Raw genomic sequence first — 9,719 nt, forward strand, 5'->3', positions numbered from 1 at the left:
ATAGTAGACACAAGGAGAGTCTCCACAATCCTAATTCTCACTTGCAGGGCCCAGGTTCAGCTTACTGCCACTAAACTGACACATGGACGCCCTGCACAGTGAGAGAGGATTAAGCAGGCAGGTCTGAAAGTACAGCACAAACCTGCTGGGTTCACAGAATAGCAAAAGAACCCCAGCAGGCTAAACGACTGACTCCAGTCTTACTGCTAGGTCTGGATTGGCAGAGTGTAGTACCAAATCCCCAGGCCTATTTGCAGTAAGCAACAACAAATACAAAGCTACACAGTACTGGCTAACTTTCAGGAACTGACTAACCAACAAAGATTCAGCAGCATCTGCTTAATCTGAGAAGAGGCCTTATAAAGCAGGTGCTGTCCACGCCCCACTCAGACCTCACAGACTGTGAGCACAAAAACCAGCACCGGATCCCCTGCCTGTAACCACTGCACAGCAAAAGACCCGAACCGGAGTATCAGCTGCGCTCAGGTTAATCCGCTAGCACTTGTCTCCCGGTTGCCATGACGACGTGGCAGCACAGGGCAGGAGCGCCTAACAAACCTACATTGGTCTTCAAGCAGGATCTTGATTTGCTTTTGAAACGGGCAGTTGGTGAGGGGTTGATATCACAGGTAATTTGTGACAAGTTATCCACTAAATGGCCAGTGGTCCCATTGTTTTACACCCTCCCCAAGATCCACAAGGACGCACAGAGACCACCGGGCAGACCTATTATATCTGCCCGTGGGTCTCTGTGCGAGCCAGTAGTTGTGTTTCTTGACACATTCCTGCAGCCATGTATTCAAGCTACGTTTTCTTACCTCAAGGATACGAATATGCTGTTAGAGAGATTAGCAGGGTTGGGACCAGTGCCAGAGGTAACTAGCATGGTCACGTTGGACGTGACCAGCCTCTATACATGCATCCCCCATGAGGCTGGGCTGGAGGCGGTCAGACGGTTGATCACGGGCAATAGCCTTTACACGGGTCCAGACATAGATTTGTTTATTGAGCTGCTGACCTTCACACTGACACACAACTACTTTTTGTTTAACGGGAAGTTTTATAAACAACTCACGGGCTGCTCGATGGGGTCCCCAGTGGCCCCGTCATTCGCCAACAGCTTCATGTGGGAGGTGGAAAGGGACTTGTTTTTTCTGGATGGGAGCATTTCAAGTGCAATTCTTCTATATTTTCGTTACATTGACGACCTCCTGATGATGTGGAACGACGATATACAAAAATTGATTGGGCTCATTAATAAACATAATGATTCCAACAGTCCCATCAAATTGACTTTGGTATCTAGCAAATCAGACATCTGCTATCTGGATGTCTGTATTCAATTGATAGAGGGGAGAGCTGAGACATCCCTGTATAAAAAACCTACGGACAGGAATACACTGCTCCGGGCAGAGAGCTCCCACCCTAAGGCAATGATACGCAGCTTGCCCTACTCCCAATTGCTCAGGGTCTGCAGGAATAATACTGACCCAAATATACGAGAGGAGCAACTCGAGGAGATGATTCTCAAATTTAGTGAGAGAGGGTATGCACTATCAGAACTCAAAAAAGCTAGAGAGAGAGCCCTCTGTAATTTTCAAAAACAGGCCAAGCAGAGACACCAAACCCTACCCAGGGAGATCATTCCATGGGTGACGGAGTACAATGCCAACAGCCCGGCACTGGTCAAGCAAGTCAGGGACACGTGGCAAATGGTCACCTCGGACCCTGACCTGAAATGCTTCCAAAATAGCAAACTCATGGCGAGTTACGCCAGGGGCAAGAACTTGAAGGATTTAGTTGTCAAAACTGATATCACAGGTTTTGATGCTAGGAGTGCACCCAGGCATTTTTTAAGCAAGAAGAATGGCTGTTTTAAATGCCTGGGATGCACGACTTGTTCCTTCTTTATAGTCGGCGAGACCTTCCCCCACCCACATACGGGCCGACGCCTGAAAATTAGGTGGCCATTGACCTGCACTTCCCGATATGTGGTCTACATAATAGTGTGCCCTTGCAGGCTCTATTATGTGGGCAAAACTGAATGTCAATTGAAGATCCGTTTAACCCAACACCGGTCTGCCATCAGAGCAGCCCTGTCAACAGGGACTAGTGATCAACCAGTTGCCAGGCACTTTGCCACACAGCATCACACGTTGGCCAGTTTGAGATATAGGGCCATTGATCATGTTCCAGCATCCATAAGAGGTGGTGACAGGGGGAAAAAACTGTTGCAACTAGAATCCAGGTGGATTTTTCGCCTGGATTGTTTAGCCCCCAAAGGATTAACCGAGTCCTTAGGACTTAGTAACTTTCTGTAGGTCACTATACATTAATGATTAAAAGACATATAATAAAGGTTGTCACTTTTCAATACATCCTTCTTTTTGCAGGCGAGTCCCTAGTTATGGGCCAGCCTTTTCAGGTTCATTGCCTAATGCAGCTAGATTAACAATAGCAGCCTTTATAATAAGACTCAATATGCAATAGAACCATTCACCCATAATAAACCTTTTGGCTAATAAACATATAAAATATATCTTTCCAAAAGTAGAGTCATCCATGCCTGTCCATCGCCAGTGATTTTTATTCCTATTTTCATTCCATATATATCATCATTGTTTTATTCAGAAAGTAGTAACATTGGCGAGTTTGGAATAGTTCAGGTTCAGATGTGTCAGACTGGGTGTTGTAAAATAAGTATTTTTAACATGTATGCACATATATATGTATTGTTTTTATCACAGATATGATGGTTTTATCCACACACTCCAGCTCCAGGCGAGCAATCTTTGAGATGTGTGTGTTTTTTTACACTTTGTTAGTCCTTTTCATTAATAATACAAGTGTGTTGTGCTTTGTTTACATTGCAGCGCTCCCAGGGCGTTGACATGGTGACCGGCGAAGCCTGTATGACTCACTTCCGGTCAGGCGGTGACGTCGAAGCCGGAAGTGCGGGCCGGGGGACGCCGAGACACGCCGTGGTCCACGCAGCTGGGAGTCGTGATCATGGGGGTAAGTGGGGTCATTTTATGGTATTTATTCACTGTTATTGCATTGTCTCACTGTCTGAGGAAGGGGATACGTCCCCGAAACGTCACTGTTTTTTCATTAAACATCTTCACTGTGTGAAGTTTGATTCCACAAGCTACAAGTCTGTGAGTGCCACCTAATTCCCTCTGCTATACATAGGTGGGCCGGCAAGGTCCACAAGGAAGGGCACCACAGCAAGCTGTTTTGGATGAGTGCCGGGGCAGTTGTTTGGGAGTATTTGGTTCCATGCTCCGCTGCGGTGGATAAGTTCGTTGAACCAGCCCAGGGCACCCTCCCACAGGACCTCCTCCCTCGATTTTTAAACTTTTTTAGTTCACTGGGAGCACTTTATATGCACGCATTTGGCACTTTAATTACACCGACAACGCAACCCGGTCTGTTAAGGCATCCGGACGGAGGCATAGGATGGCCACCTCAGAAGGTGAGGGTGATTTCACATCGTTTCTATTAGAGTGTGACAATTATGAGACTCTCAGTTTCTCAGACATTGATGCTGAGAAAATTCTTCATAAGGACAGGCCACTGTCTGAAGATTACGTGGAATTCTGTGCTGATGTGTATCGTGAATTGTTCAAATTAAAGAAAAGAGAAATGGACTTCCTCTATCACAGTCGCACGTTATCTGATTACTACCGGGCTAAACAAATACCCCGGGGGTTCAGGGTCCATAACACACCAACTATTGGCAGATACAATACGACCTTTTACAAACGCTGGATATCAATACTTAACAAATGCTCCATGGACCTTATCTTATTGGTCATTGAGGAGTCCACGAGGGAGCTAAGATCAACAACAGAGAAGATCAATGCATTTGAAAAGGAACATCTGACCACCATGGCAGCTGATAAATCTACAGATTGGACATCCAAATTACAGATCCAATTGGATGAATACAAAAACAACCTAGTGAAATATAAGAAAGAAAAACACAGAAAGGTTGTGACAGATTACGCCCAACATCGGGTTTACACTTGGCTTGGACAAGGAAATCAGGCCCGTGGACGTGGCCGGGGAGCCAATAACCCAAGGAGACCACAACGGGTTCGCTTCTCGAGCACCTCAGCAAGTGATAACGATGAAACTGGAGCGACAGATACGGAAGCTAGACACACTGTGACCCCTTTAGTGGCAAACACCCGGGCGGTGGCCTCTACCCGGGGAAGACCAAAACAAGACGGGGAGGCCAAACGAGGAGGCAGAACAGTGGGAAGGCCACCGAAGCACAGAGCCACCTAATCTTTAATTTATCTTCACACACTCTGCAGGAGTCCGAACTGAGACTGCTGAGCAAAGGACTAACTTTCATTCCCACCAATTTTGTGGATCCGTTTAAATGGAAGGTGGAGGCGTTCAAACTGGCACGCTCACTTAAGATCAAAGAATACTTTTCTAAACATCCCACGGTCAACACTGAACCAGCATTACCCAGCCGCATCTCCAGATTGGGGAACCGGTCCAGATTCGACCCACAGTCAAACAACGCCACTCTTAAAACCTTTCACAGATTAATGGAGGGGGCCACTGGAACTAGAGCACCAGCGGTGAAACACAACTTATCCAGTGATGAACGACAAGCACTTAAGAGTCTACAACAGAGGACTGACATCATTATTAGGGCCGCCGATAAAGGCGGCTCTGTTGTCATTCAGGACACTTCCTCATACGTCGCAGAATGCGACAGATTACTCAGTGATAGTAAAACCTATTGCCGGCTTGATCATGACCCTTGTTATGCACACCAGTGCCTGCAGGAATGTACTGGTATTTGAACTGTTATGCACACCAGTGCCTGCAGGAATGTACTGGTGTCTGAACAGAGAGGGATGCAAAACAAATGAATTCACAGACAGACTGGGAAATATGACATTACGTACACAGAAGGTGATAGGGTAACAAAACCAACAGAAAGTGAACAGAGAAGCCCAGAGGCTAAGAAACTGGGTGTCTCCCTAGTATTAGAAATGCTCAGATGGAAAAAGCAAGATGTTGTGTTTTAATATGTAGAGAACCCGAAATGCTGTTGCTAAGGGCAACAGCAAAACCCTAAAGGGTTACCAACGGGTGTGGCAGTAAACTCCTTGGTCAGAGATGGAATAGTAGACACAAGGAGAGTCTCCACAATCCTAATTCTCACTTGCAGGGCACAGGTTCAGCTTACTGCCACTAAACTGACACATGGACGCCCTGCACAGTGAGAGAGGATTAAGCATGCAGGTCTGAAAGTACAGCCACAAACCTGCTGGGTTCACAGAATAGCAAAAGAACCCCAGCAGGCTAAACGACTGACTCCAGTCTTACTGCTAGGTCTGGATTGGCAGAGTGTAGTACCAAATCCCCAGGCCTATTTGCAGTAAGCAACAACAAATGCAAAGCTACACAGTACTGGCTAACTTTCAGGAACTGACTAACCAACAAAGATTCAGCAGCATCTGCTTAATCTGAGAAGAGGCCTTATAAAGCAGGTGCTGTCCACGCCCCACTCAGACCTCACAGACTGTGAGCAAAAAAACCAGCACCGGATCCCCTGCCTGTAACCACTGCACAGCAAAAGACCCGAACCGGAGTATCAGCTGCGCTCAGGTTACTCCGCTAGCACTTGTCTCCCGGTTGCCATGACGACGTGGCAGCACAGGGCAGGAGACCCTAACAGTACCCCCCCTCTGACGAGGGGTCAAAGAACCCCTACCACCGGGTTTATCGGGGAACTGCGAGAAGAAAGAGCGTATCAGTCTGGGGGCATGAAGATCACAACTGCGCACCCACGACCGCTCCTCCGGGCCATACCCCTTCCAGTGCACCAAAAATGACAGCCGACCCCGAACCATCTTGGAGTCAAGAATCCTTTCAACAACAAACTCCCTCTGGCCACGTATCAGAAGAGGGGAAGGTCTTCCTCTGGAAGAAGGATTACTAATCGCCCGTTTTAAAAGGGAACAATGAAATGTTTTATTGATACCCAAAGAACGGGGCAGATCTAACTGAAATGCCACCGGATTGATAACCCTGGTTATCTTATAAGGGCCGATGAACCGGGGGCCTAACTTATGAGATGGCTGTCTCAACTTCAAATTCTTGGTAGACAACCAGACGAAGTCTCCTAATTTGAAGCTGCAGGGTCTTTTCCGCTTATCAAAAACCCTTTTGGTCACTAATGACACAGACACAAGGGCTTTCTTCACTTTCCTCCAAATACCTCTAAGGACCGAAACGACAGAGGAACCACCAGGCGTGGAGTCCAGGGGGTCAAAAGAATTGGCCTTAGGATGATGCCCATACACACAAAGGAAGGGAGATATCCCTGTAGCAGAGTGAGCCGCGTTGTTATAGGCAAACTCCGCCATGGACAGATGAGCAACCCAGTCAGTCTGACACTTGGAGACATAACACCTGAGGAACTGCTCCAAGGACTGGTTCACCCTTTCAGTCTGCCCATTAGACTGCGGATGGTAGCCTGACGACAAGCTGACAGAAATCTGGAGATCGGAACAAAATGCCCTCCAGAATTTGGCCACAAACTGGGATCCGCGGTCAGAGACCACATCAAGTGGCAAAACCCGTGGAGACGCACAACATGCAGCATAAATAATTCAGACAGGCGTCTGGCCGATGGCAGCCCAACCAGTGGAACGAAGTGCGCCATCTTCGAAAACCTGTCAACGACAACCCAGATGGCTGTCATCCCCGAGGATTTGGGCAAGTCCACCACAAAATCCATTGAAATGTGGGTCCATGGCTTAGATAAAATAAAGAGTGGATGTAATGGGCCAACAGGAACCCCTCTAGGAGTCTTATTTCGGGCACAGATGTCACATGCCCGAACCCACTGATCCACATCCTTAGCCACCGAGGGCCACCACACCGCCCTAGATAGCAACTCCCGAGTTCTGGCAATACCCGGGTGACCTGCCGACTTCTTGGCATGGAATTCCAGGAACACTCGCTGTCTTAACCTAGGAGGCATAAACAAAAGACCTACCGGAAGGTCTGGAGGAGCCTGCTCCTGTGCTCTAAGGACTAATGACAAGAGGTCCTGGGTAATGCCCACTTTAATACATGATGGGGACACAATGGGCAACGGCTCCTCGGTGGTCTCTTGGTTTGGAGCAAAACTCCGCGAGAGCGCATCAGCCTTGATGTTTTTTGACCCAGGGCGATGTTATCAAAAAATTAAAGCGTGCAAAAAACAAAGCCCATCGTGCCTGCCTGGCATTGAGACGCTTCGCTGACTCTAAATATGCCAAATTCTTATGGTCGGTGAGAATTGAGACCACAAACTTAGCCCCCTCAAGCCAGTGTCTCCACTCCTTAATAGCCAACAATTCCCGGTTACCCACGTCATAATTCATCTCGGCAGGCGAAAATTTACGGGAAAAGTAAGCACAGGGATGAAGGCGATTATCAGACACTCCCATCTGAGAGAGCACTGCCCCAATACCCATCTCAGAGGCATCCACCTCCACCACAAAAGGACGCTCTGGATCTGGGTGTCGCAGCACCTTGGCCGAGACAAATGCCCTTTTGAGACGGGCAAAAGTCGATTTGGCCTCACGAGACCAGTGAGCAACATCCGCCCCTTTCTTAGTGAGTGCCACCAAGGGCGCCACTATAGACGAAAATCCAGCGATAAATCGTCTATAAAAATTTGCAAAGCCCAGGAAACGCTGAAGCGCCTTCACACTAGTGGGCTGCACCCAATCCAGGACTGCCTGTACCTTGGAACCCTCCATTTGGAAACCTTCTGGGGAGATAATATATCCTAGAAATGCGATTTGCTGAACTTCAAATTCGCACTTCTCCAGCTTCGCCCCAAGCCGGTGGTCTCTGAGTTTCTGGAGGACTAAGCGTACATGCTTCCGATGTTCCTCCAGGGAATGGGAGAAGATTAGGATGTCATCTAAGTATACGACTAAGAATCTATCCAAATATTCCCTGAGCACATCGTTCATGAAATCCTGGAAGACTGCTGGGGCATTACAGAGCCCAAAAGGCATCACCAAATATTCATAATGCCCTGAGTGGGTATTAAAGGCAGTCTTCCATTCATCCCCCTCTCTTATTCGGATTAGATTGTACGCACCGCGTAGGTCAATCTTAGAAAAAATGGTGGCAGTACGAAGCTGGTCAAACAAGACCGAAATGAGAGGCAGTGGGTATGAGTTTTTAATCGTGATACGGTTCAATTCCCTGAAGTCGATGCAGGGTCGCAATGAACCGTCCTTTTTACCCACGAAGAAGAACCCCGACCCAACTGGAGACTGTGAAGGTCTGATAAATCCTTTAGCCAAGTTCTCCTGAATGTACTCTGCCATAGCCTGAGTCTCAGGACGTGACAGGGAGTACAACCTGCTCTTGGGAAGCTTAGCTTTCGGCAACAAATTAATGGCACAGTCATAGGGGCGATGGGGAGGTAGTACCTCTGCAACTTTTTTGGAGAACACGTCCGCAAAATCTGCATAACACCCTGGCAATCCTGGCAAACTTAGCTGCGAGAGCCTGACCGGAAGGCTCAAGCAACTCCTGAAACAATCAGTACCCCAACTAAGAATCTCCCCAGAGACCCAGTCAAATTGAGGATTGTGGGCCCTTAACCAGGGTAACCCCAACACCAATGGGGCAAAAGTACAGACAGTCACATAAAAGGACAATTTTTCAGAGTGTGTGGCTCCAATAAACAAAGAAATCTGGCTAGTGAAAGAGGTAATTTTACCCTGGGATAATGGTTCCCCGTTTAACCCACAAATCTCAATTTCCGACGCCAAGGGTACTAAGGAAACAGAGTGTTTCAGGGCGAATTGGCGGTCCATAAAAACCCCGTCGGCCCCACTGTCCACAAAGGCCTCAGTCTTGACAGTTTGACCGAGGATCTTCAAGGTCACCGGAATGATAAAAGTCTTCTTGGGAAATTCTGACTTCTGGCCTGACAGGATATTTCCCATCACCCTCAGGCCCTGAAGTTTTCCGGCTTTTCTGGGCATGATACTACCACATGACCCTTATTCCCACAGTACAAACACAACCCCTGCTGTCTCCTCCGCGTCTTCTCACGCGAGGAGAGGCGGGTAGCCCCAATCTGCATAGGCTCCTCGGAAAATTCCTCAGAGTCTGAGGTTCCCTTGGGAAAGAAGGAAACCTCGGTCTCCCTTTCAAGCCTACGCTCTCTCAGCCGTCTATCCACCCGGATGGATAACTGCATGAGCTGATCCAAGCTATCAGGCAAGGGATATTGTACCAGTTGGTCTTTTAGCTGGTTAGAAAGACCTCTTCGGTACTGGTGTCTCAGGGCTGGGTCATTCCACTGGGTATCATGGGCCAACCTCCGAAACTCTGTACAGTAAACCTCAACTGGCCTTCGCCCTTGCTTAAGGATCGAAATCTGAGCCTCGGCTGAGGCTGTCTTGTCAGGGTCACCATACAACATGCCCAGTGCCGTAAAAAAAGCATCAACACTTTTAAGCGACGGACAGTCAGGCTGCAACCCATATGCCCAGACCTGTGGGTCTCCTTGTAGCAAGGAAATCACTATGCCCACCCGCTGAATCTCTGACCCAGAAGACTGAGGCCTAAGCTGGAAATATAGCTTGCAGCTCTCCTTGAAACAAAAGAACTGCGAGCGATCTCCAGAAAAACGATCCGGAATATTTACTTTCGGCTCCTTAACCCCT

This window comes from Pseudophryne corroboree, chromosome 8 (genome assembly GCF_028390025.1).
Source record: "Pseudophryne corroboree isolate aPseCor3 chromosome 8, aPseCor3.hap2, whole genome shotgun sequence".
NCBI classification, from domain to species: Eukaryota; Metazoa; Chordata; class Amphibia; order Anura; family Myobatrachidae; genus Pseudophryne; species Pseudophryne corroboree.